The 18,428-nt window shown below is 45.8% G+C and overlaps 1 long non-coding RNA gene across 4 annotated transcripts in view; it reads right to left on the reverse strand.

Moving 5' to 3' along the window:
* Positions 1 to 12,373, reverse strand: part of LOC118909637 (uncharacterized) — an 83,949-nt gene extending 71,576 nt beyond the window's left edge. For 2 of the 4 annotated variants that reach the window (XR_008998329.1, XR_008998328.1), the window contains exons 1-2: positions 12,185 to 12,373; positions 9,700 to 9,902 (exon numbers count right to left, since the gene is read on the reverse strand). This is a non-coding gene — a long non-coding RNA (uncharacterized LOC118909637). The remainder of the gene's footprint in view (positions 1 to 9,699; positions 9,903 to 12,184) is intronic. The other 2 variants (XR_008998327.1, XR_005023718.2) reach the window with 2 other exon arrangements.
* Between the last annotated feature and the right edge of the window lie 6,055 nt (positions 12,374 to 18,428).

Raw genomic sequence — 18,428 nt, forward strand, 5'->3', positions numbered from 1 at the left:
TGACTCAGTCACTGATAGCTTATTGCCTACGGGTGTGGAAACCTCTGCCTAGCAGCAGGCCAGTTACATCATCAAGTAGTTTAGGTTTAGGTGAGGATCCTGGCCATAGGAACCTTCACTTTATCCACACATCTCTTCTTTAGGCAATTCCACCTAAAACAGTTTCCATCTGTTCTTATTGTAGCAGGTATCATTGAAGGTCTCTCTCGTATACTATTGAGAAAAATTACATAACAGACTGTGAAGAAAGTGATGGTTCCTATGGCCAGGATTCTCACCTGGCCCTGGTTGGCTGGTTCACTACACACGTGTGGGCAATGTCATTATTGACCTTATATACAGAGCTCCACCTAGCACTCTGGGAGACATTGGTGGCATGGCTGCAAGGCTACAGGAGAGCAGAGGCTGGAATGGTGGCAGCGCTGAGGACAGAGACTGAGACGGCTGTGTGGGCAGAGAGGCCCAGAGGCAGAGACCAGCTTGCTGCCTGCAGGCTCACTCTGAGTGGACGGGATTCTAGTGATTGACCTGCCACCATGGGAATAAAGTTGGTATAAACCCTTTCACCCCAAGAACATTCCACTGTCATATTTTCTGTCTCACTGAATCCATAGTGAACTTGTCCAGGGCAGAAACCCAGTGACAAGACAGGCCTCTTAAGTAAATACCATTCCCAGAAAATATTTATCAAGCAACCACTTAATGCCAGCACAGTGCAGTGTTGATTTTCCACAACAACCCCTGTGAGGTAGGAATTAAGATCCCCATGTTTCCATATGAGCAAATTGAGAATCAGGCCCAGAAACAACAGTTCTGGCCCTCAAGCTGGAATATACAGGCACACACATTCACCAGTCCTCTGGAGTGATGATGACCCACAATCAACCACGGACAGGGCAGCAACCGCTCCTTTGCAAGAGTTTATCTCCCAGCACAGTGTGGTTCTGCTAATTACAATCAGCAGTTCGGAAGCAAAGGCAGTTCAAGAACTCAGCTTATTTATTTGAAGCGAGATCTGTACACAGAAAACAGCCCTCTCTTTGCCAGCTCATGGGAAGCTGCAGGTGGGGCTCAGTATAAATTGTAATACATTGATTGTTACTAAGTATCACCGTTTCTAAATGATGACTCTCCTGAGAAACAGACATTTAAGATTGTCCCTTTGATAACACCCCATCACTCCCTAAATGCCACAGGTTTTCTTGGTTGGGAAAGGGGTGGAGCAACTGCTAGCCCATAAGAATGCATCTGGAAATACCATGTTTCCTGTGCATCACTGAGGAGAGAGGCAGGGAACCATGGCTGGGCTGCATATCTCATGCCTTCCTATATCCACATGTGCTTCGATGACTCCAGTCAGCAAGACTGGATTTTCCACTCTTAGAATCTCCTACTATACTTTACAGAATACTGGGCATATAAATATGAAGTCACTAAATATTTCCTGAAGTATTTGTGGGGGAAAGTATGGTCTACATACAGAACACAGGAGTTACACCATGGGAATAAATATTTTCTGGGAATGGTATTTACTTAAGAGTCCTGTCTTGCCACTGGGTTTCAGCCCTGGACAAGTTCACTATGGATTCAGTGAGACAGAAAATATGACAGTGGAATATTCTTGGGGTGAAAGGGTTTATACCAACTTTATTCCCATGGTGTAACTCCTGGGGGTGATGGGACATATTTGAGATGACAGCTGAGATATTTTAAGACAAAGCCCAAGGGAGGAGTCTGGCTAAAGGGGGAATTGGAGAATCAGAGCCTGTGAACTTTGGTATCTGGGATAACAGATAGAACATGGCACCACAGCTGAGTGGACCCTTTGAAGAAGGAATGGGAAGTTCAGATGTGACATCTAAACCACAAGACAGATGCCAGAAAGAGACAAAAGAATAACATATTGTGTAAGCACAGAATTTCTCAATCTTATGCTCAGAAAAAAATATGTGATTCAGGGTTGAGTGAGCATCAAGTTGCAAATGACTAGAGATCGAGACAGAAATGCTTGAAGGTTATTATCCGTTGTCTGCATGTCATCAGAACTGGCAGTGCTGGTTCCGTGGTGACTCAGAAGCTAAGGCTGAGAAGGATGAAATAGAAGGGAATCAACCCAGCTCAGGGCTGATGGTCACACCACAGAGGCAACCACTGAGGTTGAACTGGTGCAGAAAAGCAGAACGGCCAACACAGCATGTGTCCCTGAAAGGGCACTGTTAAGCCACAACAGCAGCAGCAATGGCTTAGCTATTCCTGATCGGAACCTGGGAAGACCCTTCTCAAGACCCAATAATGAGCAATCCATTGTCAATTGTCAACATCATCCATGTTCCTAACCCTGTTAGCCTCCTCTTTTCCTTCTTTCCACTCTATCTTCAGTAACCCATGCCTCCTTTTTACAACTTCTAATCTGCAGGAGTCTAGGACAAACGGTGAATCAGAACTAGTTATCATCTTTGTGTAAAATAAGAGTTAATAAGCTAGGACAGAGTACTAAGGGCTGCTCCCACAGAATGTGGCCCTCACAGCATTGTTTTCTGAGGCTGCTTTCTTTTATTCTTGGTGGCATCTGGCAGGCTGATGTAGCTCCTGAGAGCAGGGATGTTGGAGATGAAGAGTATGCAGCACCTTTGATGGGTTGCAGGCGGTATGTGCAGGAGTGCTAATTGTGTGTTACAGTAAGGACTAGATGCAAGCAGTCTTCCCATAGGTCTTCCCATCCAAGAGGTCTTCCCATAGTCCCTTGTTTTTGAGAACAGATTCATTCAACTGCACATTGTATTGCACACCCACTATGGGCCATGCACCAGGCACAGAGTGACAACTGCAACAAACCAAGGTCTAGGGTGATTCTAATGGAAGGTAAGCAGATGAAGCACTTGGTTGGATCCAGAGGAGGTCAGACTTCATGCAGGGGGATAAGCGATATCTTCCTGAGGGGCCAAGTCAACGGACGGAGAGTGGTTTTGCCTGAAAGAAGAGCCCAATACATATGGGTAAACAGATAAGGATAAGGACAGTTATCCATGAGAAGCAACTGTGACTGGCAAAGGGGACTGTAGCTCCTCTTGATTCCTGGGGATGCAGCATACTTTCTCAGCTCCTCAGAGCAGCCAGGCTTCTGGGCCCAGCAGCACCCCCACAGCCCCTCTGTGTGAGTTTGGGAAAGACCTATCCTCTGGGCCAGTGTAGTCCAGGTGTGGACTGGGCAAGCAAAGGATGCCCTAGTGGGAATGGGGTAAACCCCACAGCCCGCAGCTGGACTTGACCCCCACCACCATGCCCCAGCTCTGCTCTGATGGTGCTACTGTTTGGGCATTTTCTCAGGTTGTTCTGTTGTCCTGAAATGCTTCCCCATCCCACCCCTCCTTCTTCCCTTCAAGTCCCATCACAGAGGTGACTGTCCCAGGTGAGCCTTCCCAGTCCTTACAGCTGGACAATGCTCATTTTTCCATTATGTCGCCATGTCACCCTGTACTTCTCCCTAATCAGCCTCTCTTGTAAGCATGTCTGTCTCCCATGTGTCAGCTCCCAGAAAGGAGAGTCTGTGTCCCTCGTGCTCACTGCCATACCCCCCGCACACGCCAGGCACATATGGGATGCACTCAGTCAATGCTCCCTGGGTACCTGAATGACGGAATGAATGGAAGGTTCAAGGCAGGAGTCATGGAAGCTACCTTATCCTCCTAAGGGAATGGTGTGACCTCACTCTCCCCTCTGCACAGCCTGGACACGCCAGGACAGTCCTTGCTTCAAACGCCAGGCCCTCTTTTTGGATTGGGTCGCGGTGGGCGGGGCTGGACGGGCTAGCCTCTTCACTTCCACCCTGTCCTCTCATTTGTGCCCAGAAGAGGTGCACGCTGAACGTGTTACAAAACATGCTATTGGCTTCCCCAGACTGTACAAGAGAAGGAAAATCCTCACTGCACAGAGGCAATTCAGAAGAGTTGAGGGACCACCCAAGTTTGGAACACAGGCTGCCAGTGTTTCCATGTCATGGTGTTGGAACCACCATTCACTCAGTCAAAAAATATGAAGCACTACATATTCCAGGGGCTGATTTTTCCATTCTCAGGACAGCTTTTGGGAGCACAAGTGGCTTGGATTACCCTCTGTTTGTAGCGATGACCCAGGTTGAAAACAGTGGAAAGCTTAGCATTCTAACTGCACCGCCCTAGACTCGCTCTCCAGACCTGCCGTCCTGTTCACAGCCTTAGCAGTGCAACTTGACCCCCAGGCGGACAGTGAGGTGAAGAGCATTAATTTGACTTACAAGGAACATGTGTTCCGCAACCACAAGCCACAGAAAAACAGCGATTTCCTGCTTAGAAAAGAGTACTTGTTTGTGAACTATCTCTAGGAGTTCCAGACTAAGTTAAAGATTTGCAGTTTGACAAGGAGGATTAGGAAACTATTTTTATAGGATTACAAACTGATCTTCAGCCGGATGCCCACCACAGCCGCATCTGTCATAAGGGCTCTTGCGCTCCCCCACCCCAGTCCTGCCCGCTCCGCCCTGGCCCCTCGGCTCCCCCCACACCTCCACACTGGCATAGTAGGGAGCCAGCCAGCCCACTTGCTGAACATTTTTCAAATCAACCCTGATTACAGTTGATAAAGATTTTATAGTCCTTATTCTATAAAGAAGCATCTGAGTACTTTGTTCTCCATTTTGTACCATCCAAACATGAAATTCATTGTTTTCAGGGCATTTGGTCTTTTAGCAAAAAGCCCAGCAGAGGGAGCCATTCCCCAGCATTGCAACGGACACGAACAAGAAGGCTTCTGTGTTGGTCCACCAGGGCTGCCAGAACAAAGCACTACAGACCCCGGGGCTTAAACAATATAAAATGACAGTTGCCAAGAAGAAATTCCAAGAATACAGGCTTCTGAGTAGTGCTTGGCCTTAATGCTGAGGTTATTTTAAACAAAGACCTGATTTCTGGTCTGTAGGGCAAGCACTGTACATCTGCTTTACGTCTGAATAGTTTTACAAAGTTTCCTTGTGCGTAGGTAGTGGTTGGTCAGAGATGCCCTGTACCGCCGGTGTCTGCGGGCACTAAGCAGAGAAGGCAGGTATTGACACCATGGCCGACGTCCTTTGTGGGCAAGCGTGCGTGCTGGGTGAGAAAGCCCTCCTCTCCGGGGCACCTTTCCTCTTCAGAAGGGCTGTGTTTCCCAGGCAACTGACCTAAAGTTGGCCTCAGATAGGACCCTAATAACTCTTCTCTGGGGTTTTACTCTAGAATTTTCTTTTCATCGGCATTGTCTCCCAGTTCTGGAGACCAGAAGTCTGAGCTCAACGTCACCAGGGCGGGTTCTCGGGAGGCCTTTCTCCTCGGCTGGCATATAGCTCTTCTCTCTGTGAGTGTGTCCTAATCTCTTCTTATAAGGACACCAGTCATATTAGACTAGAGTCCATCCTAATGACCTCGTTCTACCTGAATTACCTCTGTAAGGCCCTATTTACAAACACAATCACATCCTGAGGTACTGTGTGTTAGAACTTCAACATATGAATTTAGGGGAGGGGGCAAAATTCAGACCATCATAGCCACTGTGTTTTCAATTTTGTTAACTTCTAAAATATTGTATATTTGTTAATGTTTTTCCACTGTTTACTAAAAATTAACTCACCTATATTGTTTTTACTCCCATGATGATAAATCAGTGGTTCAGAGGTCTTTGTCTTACCACCATGTAGGCATGCATCAATGCCAGACTGATAGGAAGCCCAGACCTAGGCACCTCTTGGGAAAGTCATGCAAGCTCATGTACCTAAAAGTTCAGAAGGAAGTACATGAGGTCAGAATAGGGCAGCTGGCAGCCCTCTGCAGGCACTGAGTCCGGCTCCCGAGGCACTGACTGGGGAGCTGTAGACAATAATGCCATGATAGGAAGAGCCACCCCAGATATCGTCAAGCCCAGCTGCATACACTTTCTCCTCCCTCCTGACTTCCCCTCTCCCACTGCAGCTTTACGCACCCAAGGCTGGAGCAGTTCTGCTGATTAGCTAGCCTGGAGCTACACAGCAAGACCTCACTGGGCCTGGTGGGCCTCATCAGTCCAGTGGTTAGGCAGCAGCAATCTGATTACACTGGAGGACATTCGGCTCCCAGGCAGACAGAGCCTTGTCCTATGTGCTCCTGACTTGGAGCCTCGGAGCATGAACAAGGGCAGTTACAGGTGTCCTGAGGGGTCAGACTAACGGGCTCCTGGGCCCACTACAGATTTCACCCTGCAGTCTCAAAATGGGGTCTACCCCAGCCTAAAGAGTTGTTCTAAGGAAGAATTAATGCATTTAAATAGTAACCAGTTGTCTGAATCTACCACCAGTTCATTGCAAATAAACATTAGAAAATTATTGTATTCACGTATCAGATTTTATGCCAAACATACCATTACTGCCACTACTATAGGTGTAACAGGAAAGAACAATTCTTTGCTTAAAGTGCATTTGCTTTACCGTAAGACCACTTACAGGACATGTCAGGACATTGGAGGCAGAGGTTAATTATTGAAAGATTGAAAACCAGAGTCTGGGCCCACAGGAAGGCAAGGCTTTCCATGCCTCTCAGGCTGGGGGACAGGGCACTTCTAATGAAATAAGGAGCTGGTTGTGAATCAGCGCTGATTCACCCAGCCATTCACACTCAATCCAAGTCAGCTGGGACTCCTTTCCCTTTGAGGAACACAGTGTGATTGGCTCAGATCTGTCAATATCATGGCCCAGATGTCAGCTCTCTGGACCTGCTTTCTTACAATTTCTCTCTCTTTATGACAGTATGGTCTCAGGACTTCTTTATGCTCTGCCAAAGGAATCCACTTAGACAGAAGGGCATTGTGAGCACTCTGGAAAATGTTGTATGGGGGTGTGGATAAAATGAGAGTTCCTGGGGCCAGGATTCTCACCTGGCCCTGGTTGACTAGCTCACTGCACACCTGTGGGCAATACATGGCTGTTGACTGTATAAAAAGAGCTCTGCCCAGTGCTCTGGGCGTGACATGATGGCTGAGCTGCAAGGTTGCAGGAGAGCAGAGCAGAGGCTGGAGTGGTGGCAGCGCCAAGGACAGAGGGGCCCAGAGGCAGAGACTGGCTTGCTGCATGCAGACTCGCTCTGAGTGAATGAGATTCTAGTGACTGCCCTGCCACCTGGAAATAAAGTTGGGTATAACCCTTTCACCCCAAAGAACGTTTTGCTGTCAATTTCTTTGGTCACACTGAATCCATAGCGAACTTGCCCGGGGCTGAAACCCATTGGCAACACAGGGGGTGAGGGTAGCGCTCCATGATGATACATGCTCAGACTGTTCTGGTTTTCTGTGCCCTGCAGGGCTCCAGGGTCGAAGGATTTGCTCTCCTGTGCCTGAGTAATATCTCTATCTCTCTCTATCTCTCTCTCTCTCTCTCTCTCTCTCTCCCCCCTCCCCTTCTCCCACACCGTGCCCACCCCCAAGGCTACCTCTAGTCCACACAGCACTATGGTAAGCATTTGCAGGGAAATCCAGCCCTCCCCAGCCCCCTGTCATGTCCATCTAGGGGCTCACCTGAACCTTCTTTTTAACATGATTCACACTTTTTAAAGATCAGCTAAGGTTACAAAGAGCTTTTAAATCCTCTTAAAATCCATTTAGTCACAAAGGGGGCTATGGAGCCAGGTCCAAAGGTCAGGATCCTGGTTTCACCACTGACTATGTAACTGTAAGTAAGTCACTTAAATTCTCTGGGCCTCTGTTTTCTCATCTGTATAATGGGGAAGGTGCTAACAGCTGCTGACCCTCGGGCTGGCATGAGGGATGATGTAGTATGCAGCAGGCACCTGCAGCAGCGCCAGCCAGGAGAAGGGTGCAGGAAGAGCTGGGGAAACAGCACAGGGGCGAGCAACCTGCAGCAGGTCACTGCTCTGAGCTGGTGGAAGTGCAGGAGAAGGGTGCAGGAAGAGCTGGGGGAAACAGCACAGGGGCGAGCAACCTGCAGCAGGTCACTGCTCTGAGCTGGTGGAAGTGCAGGGCTTTACAGGACGGTCACCTGGCCCACACTTGGGGAAGGGGAGGCATCCTCAAGGGACAGCTAAGCAGAGTGCAGGAAAGAAAGGAGGAATCTGGGAAAGAGGGGCTTGAAGGTTATCCTGGCAGCAACCTCCACAAGCAAGAGGGCAAACAAAGAGTCTGAAGGCAGGACACTAATTTAGCCTGGTGGGGGCAGAGAATGGGTGAGGAGTGGCCCCAAGGAAGACTGGAGCAGGAAGGGATAAGAAGAGTGGCCTTTGGGCCCAGCTAAGGAGCCTGGGTTTATTCTGAGGACTGCAGGGGCCTAGGAAGCCTTGTGCATGGAAGCCAAAGACGCTCTGGCCACTATGTGGAAAGTGCATGAGAGTGTGGGGTTTGGTATTTCTCGTGACCCACGGGAAGTAAAGCACGCTACCTCACAACCAGAAATAGACCCAGGGCTTGAGGACAATGAAGCTTATCCATCTTTAAGAAAATAGCATGACCTAGTGTTACAAATACCAAAATAGTACAGGGCTTTGCAAGGTGCTAGGGACCCTGAATCTTTGTTACTTTCAGGGCAAAGCCACTCTGATTACAACTTAATACACCTGTATCACATATACCACACACTCACACACACACCCTACATACTCCACACCACACATTCACACATACACCACACACCACTTACCCACCACACATACACACACCACCCACACCACTCACCACATACACCATACACAGCACACACACTTAAAACGGGATACTTATCCTTACTATGTCCTGTGTGCTCTGCTCTTTCCTATTCTATTTAAATACTTTTCTATTCTATTCCATTTGATTACTTTTTTTTTTTCTACCAATGTCTGAGACACACTAAATTGACTTCATGACCCTATTAATAGGCCCCAAACTACAGTCTGGAAAACCCGGACTTGGAAGAGAGACAAAGGAAACCCACAGGCCTCTGTGGACAGAGCACCAATCTGTTGTCTGCACTGATCCCTCGGCAGGCGGGGCTGCGGCAGGGGCTCTCAGCCAGGGCACAAGGCCACCTGGCCTCATGCATGGGGAGAGGCAGAGCCTCCCAGCGGCTGGGACAGCCGCTGGGGAGGGCCCCTCACTAGATGGGCACCGTGATTCTGAGCCTAAGGCATAACTCACCAGCTAGGGGAATTAATCACCTCTTCTCCCACTGTGCCTACGGGTTTCCCTTGCTTCCTCCACACTGCAGCTGGGGGCCTATTTGTGGATCCTGAAATCACTTTAGTGAGTCTCAGGCAGCATTAAAGAGAAAGAACGGCTGGAAGGGAATGGGACAGAGCGGAGCAAGTGGTACATAGTGAGAATAAGTTCTGATTGTTTTGGGGGGTGGGCGAGGGGAGTGTACTGTACTATAACTTTTCTTCCAACCAGTCATTAAATACGCAAAACTATAAATACAGGGCAGAGAGAATCAATCATGTTCAATGATGCAGACAAAAAAGTACAGAATGGAACAACTCAAGAAGCTACAGATTGAAAAATCAAGAAAATACCCAACACCCACAGCCGGTAACCCAATCTGCCAGATGATGACTCAATAAGAGTGGAGTAGTTTGTCCTCTCCACTAATTTTTTTCTTAGTTACTGTTCAACCCGGGGAATTAAATCTCCTGTTTCAAGAAGTCCTGAAGAGGAATGACTTCCAGTAATGGAATGACTCACCCTCCTCAGAGTCACTGCAGGAGCCCTCAGGCCAAGACCGGGCTTTGCTCTGCCTCAGAGGCCTGTGCGCTGTGACTCAGAACACGTGGGGCCTCCGCGTCTGGAATTCCCCTGAAAGTGGCGACTCAGTCCTTGGACAGTGTGTATCAGAAGTCTTCTGAGTAATGCTGCTACTGAATATTCGGCATTAGTTGGGTTTGTTTCTTTAAAACAAGAAAACAACAGATATTTTCTCAAAAAACTGACAAGGAGCCTTAATTTGATCATTTTTCTGCTTTGTATGATTTATATGAAAATTATAAAGTTAATTCTACTTAAATGCATTTTTCAGTAATTGCCTTTGTGAGAAGTAGTCAAAAAGTTTAAAATAGTACTGGCTTAGAAAATCAGGGTGTGCAGCCGCCATATAGGAATGTATGCACATGCACACACAGGTGTGCACACGGACACCCCGTGCTGTCTTCACCCCCCATTTCTCAACCTGCCTTGCCCCAGCCTACACCCCTCATCCACACGCTGCCCTTGACCCAGCACTGCTGAGATCCTCATCCACCTCCATACCCTAGAATGCAGTGTTTGGGTTCTCAGCTTGACTTCTCAGCAGCATTCAGTACAGTTGATCACCCCCTCTTCTGAAAACACTCTTCTCTCTGCCTGGACACCACACATTCCTCTGCCTCTCTGGCCACTCCTTCCCAGCTTCCTCTTTCTCTACCAAACCTCAAGGTTCAGATTGCCTTTTTCTCTTTTTTCATTCTATATTCTCTTTCTGGGCTCCAGACTATCAAGGTGAGGTGGCATTGGAAATATGTGACACATTTGGGTTTGTCAAAGTGTTGTGAAGGAGGCTGCCTTACCAGCATTTATGGGTGGGAGCTGAGAGGCCAAACAGAGGGCAATGTCACCAAGGAAGTGTCCACTCCCGTGTCCAATACTCGTGCCCATTGAGAAACACTGCAGACACATCCACCCCCGCAGATTCGGGTGCGTCTGCAGGCCAGTGACTCCCCAGCCAGACCTCTGCGCCAGCTCTGTGACCTCAGTCACACATCCAGTGGCACAGCCGAGTCATCTCCATCGTCCCCACAGATGTGTTTCTCCTCCAGGATGTCCTTCCTCGGTGCCCATTGTCATTTGGCCAGTCCCCCAACAAACGTCCCCAGATCCTACCAAGGCCAGCTCCTAAGTATCTGTGAAGCCCACCTTCTATTCTCCACATACACCGCCCACATCCTGCCTCAGCCACCAGCACCCCTTCAGGGACCAGCCTCCTCGCAGGCCTCCCTGCGTCCAGCTCCCCGCCCCCATCACCGCTGGGGTAATCTTCAGAAACAGCCACTGGGATCCAATCACTCTCAGGCTTAAATTCGCCAGGGGCTCCCGCTGCCCTCAGAATCCAGCCTGAAACCCTTACGCCTGTGAGGAAGCGCCTGCCTGCCTCCCCAGCATCGCTCACCCTTGTTCAGTTACATGAGCCACGTGGCCTCCTGCCCACTCCTCGGTAGCCCCATGCATGCTAGCTGTAATTATAAATTTCTTATTACCCCAAATGACGATTTGGGTCACTTAAGAGACTTAGCAGCAAATATATATGTGTATATAGTCATTTAAATAAATAAACTACTTAATCACTGTTTTTTGAAAAAGAACAGTTTATTATGTTAACAAAACCTCTATTCTGTAACTCTAATTACCTCTATTCTGTAATTAACTCTAATTATACAGCAATTAAGTAAAAAACCCTCTCCACCTCAGCAAATGCCCTCCTGGCTCATCCACCCGCCCTTCCCCTCCCAATGGCTACTGCTACATTTCACCAGTATCCCAGTATCAATTCAAGTGTCCCATCTTCCAGGGAGCCTTCCCTAACCCCTAGGATAAGTCCCCCATACATTCTCATGGCTCTTAGCCTGTCTCATTTCTAGAACTGATCACAGTTGCCATGAATTACCCGGCCCTGCGGCTGTTCCTTACTGCTTTGGAAACAGCTCTGTGGGATGAGGAATGAGCCTGCTTCGCTCACTGAGGGTCCTGGGGCACGAAGCATGATGCCTAGCAAAGTGGGCACTCAGGAGATAGCTAATAAGTGGATCCCAGCTCTATTTTCAATTAAGATGTTGAATCAAGAACACTAATTTGCCCAAGATAAACCCAGGAGGTACTACAGGGGGAAACTGATCAAATTATGAGAACCCCCCAGGGAACCGGAGGGGCAGGGAGGGCAGGACTATGAAGGGATGAGGGGCTCTGCCGGAAGCAGAACTTGGTGGGCTGGCAGAAAAATAGTGAAGTAGAAACATTGCTGAGGGCTCTGTCCTTGCCCCTCCCCCCCCCAATGCCAGGGGCAAGCAGGACAGGCCCTACACTGATACCGACCCAGCCCTGTGTCCTCAGGAGAAAGCTCCAGGCGTCTCAGAGGTCCTGTGCACCTGAGGAGCTGAGAAATACAAACCTCCCACAGTTGATTTCCTTCTCTGATACCTACCTCCCTTTTCAAACCTCCATGCCAAAGGAATCTGAAGAGCACTTCTTCCTAAAATTGCTTCTCTCTGGCGCAAAGGGTAGAGAGCTGACCTGCAGAGCTGGTTTGGCTGACTGTGGAGTGACTACAGGTAGCATAGGGTCTGCGGCTGATCCAACCCCACCCATCTCCCTGCGGAGGGTGTGGACTGGAGTCCAGCCTTCTCCCACAGGTTATTACCTGACAGAGACGCTGATCCTCTCCCAACCTCACTGTGGAAAATGAACTCATAGCTCAAAAGAGCGACAGACATTTGAGAAACATAACCATTTCCAAAGAGGCAAACAAATGCTGGATTGCAGATTCCATCATAAACAAAAATTTTCTTAAAGTCCAAGAAGTTAAAATTAGCTTTATAAATTATCAAGAAATAAGGTGAAATGAGGAATAATAAAGAAACATAAAGGGAACCAAGCATAAGAAATAAAAACTGTGAATGGTTGACATAAAGAACACATTTCTTTATAAATAGCAGATGGATATAACCTGAGGGGGAAAAAATGGTGAATTTGAAATCCAGATTGAGCAAATTCTTTAAGAGAAAGACAAAGAAAAACAGAAAATGTTAAAGAAAAACAAAGAAATGGAGTGATTTATGTATAAATGCTAATATCCCAATAGTGAGACTCAGAAAAGGAGGAATAAAAATGAAAATAAGGAAATAGTTGACAAAATAATGGAGCTAGATTTCCTAGAGTCTTTTTAAAAAGATGAAATACATCAGAATAAAAGAACTTTTAGAATGAGAAAGAGGGAAAATAAGGGGGACAAATCACACATAGTCACCTTACAGTAAAATATGGGTTGATCAAAGACAAAACTCCGAAACCTTCTAGAGGAAAAGAGCATGTCATACAAAGGAACAAAAATCTGATTGATGCCAGATTCCCCAACAGCAACAATGGAGGCTGTTGCTCATGATGATGATGGAGCATACTTCTTAATACTTGAAAAGGTATATTGAAAGAAATGATCTTAGAACCTAGTAATATATATCCAGCCAAACTGCATCCAAGTTTCAGGGCATGAAATAAACATTCTCAGTTGTACAAAGCCTCAGAACTTGAAAAAGGAGAGAGACAAATCAAGGAGTACCTGCAAGAAACATAGAATTAAGTGATCAAATATGTGATCAAATTTGGTTATTGTCTTTCCAAAAATACTCAGATCAAAGGAATAAGAAAAAAAAATCACATTTATAATTCCCCAGAATTGAAGTCTAGATCAGCATGGGCCAACAGAAAGATCATGTGAGCCCCGTATGCTATTTTAAACTAAAGTCATACTAAAAAATTAAAAACAGGTCCAATTCATTTTTAAAATATTTTTATTTAACCTAATATATCCAAAATAATTTCATTTCAACATATAATAAAAAAACTGTTAACAAGATCTTCTTAATTAGATCTTTTACATTCTCTTTCACATACTAACTCTTACAAATCCAGTGTGTACTTCACACTTAGACCACATCTCAATTTGGACTAGCCACATTTCAAGCGCTGATGAGGCAAGTGGCTGTTGTATTGGAAAGTCCTGTTCTAGATAACATGACTGTGGTGGTGTTGGCAATGAAAGGTGTCAAAAACAATGACAGTGTACTAAGCATTTGTCTTATTTGATGGGGGAAACAAATTTTATTTTTAAAAGACATTGCAGAAGTAGGACAAACTGAATAATAAGCTAAGAGCCAAAATAGGGTGGTTCCCAGAGCACAAAGTTTAAGAACCCACTCACTCTCAGCTGTTGACTTTGAACTTGCATGACCCCAAGAGTGGATGCCTCCTTGAATTTTGGGCCTGGAATTACACTTGCCTCACACTAGTTCCAGCCTTAACTAAGACAGAGGAAACAGGTCCAAAAATATTAATAATTACAATAAATGTAAATGAACTAAATGCACCAATATACAGATTGACTGATTGGGAAAAAAAATCCAGATATATGCTGTCATAACATATGACATACACATACAATATAAGCACAAAAGGTTGAAAGCAAAAGCATGGAAAGGACATATTAGGCAAATACTGGCCACAAGATAGCTCAAGTGGCAATATTAATAGCATATAAAATCAGGGTAACCATATATAATTTATTGTTTCACACTAGTTCCAGCCTTGATTAAGAGAGAGGAAACAGACAATTTTGTCTCAGCCAGCACACCTTTGAGAATATAAAGTATTGTTAAGAATTACACCAGGAAAAAAATAAACCAGGACTTTTTTAGCAAATCAGGATGTATCAGGTCAGTCATGCCATATAAAATAAATCAGAAAGTATTATTAAGGATGAGGAGGGCCTATAAAAATGATCAAAAGTTTAATTCCCAAGAATATATGAAGCAAAAATTGATAGAAATATAGGGAGAAATTTATCAAATCCACCTTCACAATGGGTGACTTCCATACAGCATTCTCAATTAATGATGGGTCAAGCAAACAAACAAAAAATTAAGCAGGAATCTAAAAGATTTGGACATCACCTAAAAAATATACAGAGCTATGCATCCAAACTTAAAGAATACATTTTTTCCAAGCACCCATGAAAATTTACAAAAATTGATCATATGCTAGGCATAAAGAAACCCTGAACAAATTTCAGAGAATGGCTATCACACAAATCAGAGCTTCTGACCACATGTAATTGAGACAGAAACTAATATAAACAAAAATATTTGTATATTTGCTGGTGTGGGTATAAATTGATAGAACATTGGGGAAAAGTTTGGCAAGTCTTTGCAAAGTTTAAAATTCACCCATCTTATGATTCAACAATTTCACTCTTGAAAACATACCTGAAGCTCCTGTACCTATAAAACAGGCAAAATATATAAGAATGTTTATAGCAAGACTGCTCTTAGTAACAAAAACCTGAGAACCCAAATGCTCATCACAGAAAATAGGAGAACAGATTATAGCTGTGTTCATTTTCTCCTGCTACATAACAATTACCACAAATTTAGTGCCTTAATACAACACCCATTTATTGTCTCAAAATTCTGTAGGTCAGAAATCTGGATACTCCATGACTGAGTTCTTTGCCCAGGGCCTCCCCAGGCTGGACCAAGGTGTTGGACAGGGCGGCCCTCTCATTCCAAAGCAGAATTCAGTCCCCACTTTCTTGCTGGCTGTCGGCCCTGCCATCCTTAGGTTTTAGAGGCCACCTGCCATGCGCCCACTCCACAATATGACAGTTTTCTTCTGCAAGGCTGACAGGGGAATGTCACTGCAGTTTTGAATCTCTGACTAAACCCAAATTTAAGGAACTCATGTGATTAGGTCAAACTCCCTTTCTTAAGGTCCACTGATTTGGGACCTGAATTACCTTTGCAAAATCCAATCACAGCAGCACCTAGATTACTGTTTGATTAAATAAGGCGTATGTACACCAGGGCCTGGGCACCATCTTAGAATTCTTCCGCAGTTGCCCCTTCTCACGATGAATATTGAACAGCAGTCAAATGGAATGAATCATAGCCAGCAGCAGCAATTGGGATGAACCCTAGCAAGTTAAAATTATATGAAAAAGTAAAGTCCCGAAAGACTCTAAGATCAACTTAAACTTTTAAAGTACTTTTAAGGGATACATACAGCTGCAACAAAACGATGTAAACAAGAAAGCTTGGATCCTGGATGCCCAGGACTGGGGAGGCAGGGGAATAAGATGGTGAAAGTTTGATGTAGGTTATTGTTAGGGGCCTGGGTTAGGGGATGGGGTAAATGGGTTCATGGATGTTATCATATTATTTAAAATAACTGATTTGAAGCAGGACAAATAAAGACTAATGATGAAATCATGTCATGAACTAAGCATTATGATTATTCCTCTTCTGTGCACTTGAGATCTAATGAAAAATGAAGAAGAAAAGAATACCTGTTAAATGAAGGAACATATGGAATTGAAAAATGGGTCCCCTCTAGGACAGGGAAAGCAGTTGAATTCCACACAGCACCAAAGAAGTGGAGTCTTATTTCCTCAGGGCAAACTCATCAACCCAGAAACGTCCAAAATGTAAGTAAAGACTATCATTTGTTCTTAGAAAAGCCTAGTCTGAAAGTGTTTGGGAAGATCACATACAATTTTCACCCACTCAGACCTCTCTTACCCCTGTTTTCTGTCTCCTGCACCTCCCCAGAGCTGCTAGCTCCTTTGCACCAGCATTTAAACACACTCAAGGCGCTCCTAATTGGGGGAGCAAAAACCCAAGAGTGAAGCAGGCCCTGTCTTCTCCCCACGTCCCCTCCAGCAGCAACATTATCTCCTCCCACACTTTCCCAGGGAAACTTGCTGAAAACGAGTCCGCCACGCTCCATCTCCATGTCAGGTCTCCACTCTCGGCCACCTGGCTTTCGCCCTCCCCGCTGCACAAAACCAGCATTCCATCAAGTCACCCACGACTGCTTGATTCTCCTGACATTTTGACACCTCTGATTCGGTCAGCCACTTCCTCTGCGAGCTTATTTCCTTTGGCAGCTGTGACGGCCTCTCGTTTTTCTGTTTTCTCTCTGCCTCATTGGCAGGCTTGTCTTCCTCCCCTGTTGCACAGCAGTTGAGGCTGCTTGTAACTCTGTCCTCACTCCCCCAGGCCCTGCTCCCCAGCCTCTCAGCAGTAGCTTGCCTGCACTCTGACATGCACAGGGTCAGTTGCCATTTGCACACTGCTAGTCCCCAAAGCCTTTCTTGCAAGCCTAAATCTTCTTCAGTGAGAGCTTAGAACCAGCCACTGCCTGGGAACTTCTTCAGTGCCCTGTGCCTCCAACTCTTGGCACCCTGAATTGAGCTCATTTCTTCCACCACCATTCCCCCCAACATCTGCTCCATTCTTAATGTATACTGTGTTAGTCAGAGTGCTCCAGAGAAACAAAACCAATGGGATATACATGGATATATATAGAGAGAGATTTATTTTAAGGAACTAGTTCTCATGATTGCAGAGGCCACCAAGCTGGAGATCTGGGAAATAGCTGATGTTGCAGCTTGAGTCTGAAGGAGGCTGGAGGCTGAATTCCTTCCTCCTCAGGGGACTTCAGTCTTAAGGCCTTTGAATGACTAGATGAGGCCCAATTTCATGATGGATCTCAAAGTCTACTGATTTAAACTGGATACCATGGCCCAGCCAAGTAGACACATGAAATTAACTATCACAAATACCATCCTAGAAAACAGTGCCTCTCATGGTGTGTGGGGGGGTCACGGGGAAGACTATGCAGCACAGAGAACACAAGTAGTGACTCTGTGGCATCTTACTACACTGATGGACAGTGACTGCAATGGGGTACGGGGGGGACTTGATAATATGGGTGAATGTAGTAACCACAATGTTTTTCATATGAAACCTTCATAAGAGTGTATATTAATGATATCTTAATTTTTAAAAAAATTTTTTAAAGAAAGAAAACAGTGCCTCCATCTAACAGCTGCTTAATCTAGGATCTTGGGAGCTTGTCTGGACTCCTTATGTAACCCTAACTCCACATAGTCAATCTAGCACCACATCCTATTGATTCATATTCTTAAGTATTTCTAACCCATCCTCACCACCGATGTCGTGATCCAGGGCTCTATCACCTCTGGGCTACCACAAGATCCTCCGCACTGCATTCTGCATTCCTGGTCTCACCTTTGTCAAATCTTCCCTCGACAGCCAACAGAGAATGTGCTGATCTGTACAGTGGATCATGCTAACTTCCTACTCGGGACGCACCACAAACACCACATCTGCCACACAGTCTGAGACAGGCGTGATCTGCTGTTAACTCAGATGCTGGGAGTGTTTTTATTGGTGTGTGATTTTTCAGAACAGAGAAGAACTGGTGGTAAAATTCTGAGCAAAACAAGGACAGTCCTCTCTCAATTTACACAGCAGATTTTGTTTCTGGAAAATTCAATTATATAAATTGAATTTTGTTTAAGTCAACATGGGCTGCTCTACCACAATACCACAGACCAGGTGGCTTAAACAACAGATTATTTCTCCCAGTTCTGGAGGCTGGAAATCCAAGACAAGGTGCCAGCCAATTTGATTCCAGGTGAGAGTTCTCTTCTTGTAAGTGTGCTGATCCCACTCTGAGGGCTTCACACATTCATGTTGGAATTTCTTACAGCTTCCCCTCTAGGGGTCCCTGGATAAGACTGGGGGACCTTTGAGGACTGCCATACGCAAAGCCACTACTGCTCCCCAACAACCCACCAGGCCCTGGGATTG

This window comes from Manis pentadactyla, chromosome 1 (assembly GCF_030020395.1).
Source record: "Manis pentadactyla isolate mManPen7 chromosome 1, mManPen7.hap1, whole genome shotgun sequence".
Taxonomy (NCBI): Eukaryota; Metazoa; Chordata; class Mammalia; order Pholidota; family Manidae; genus Manis; species Manis pentadactyla.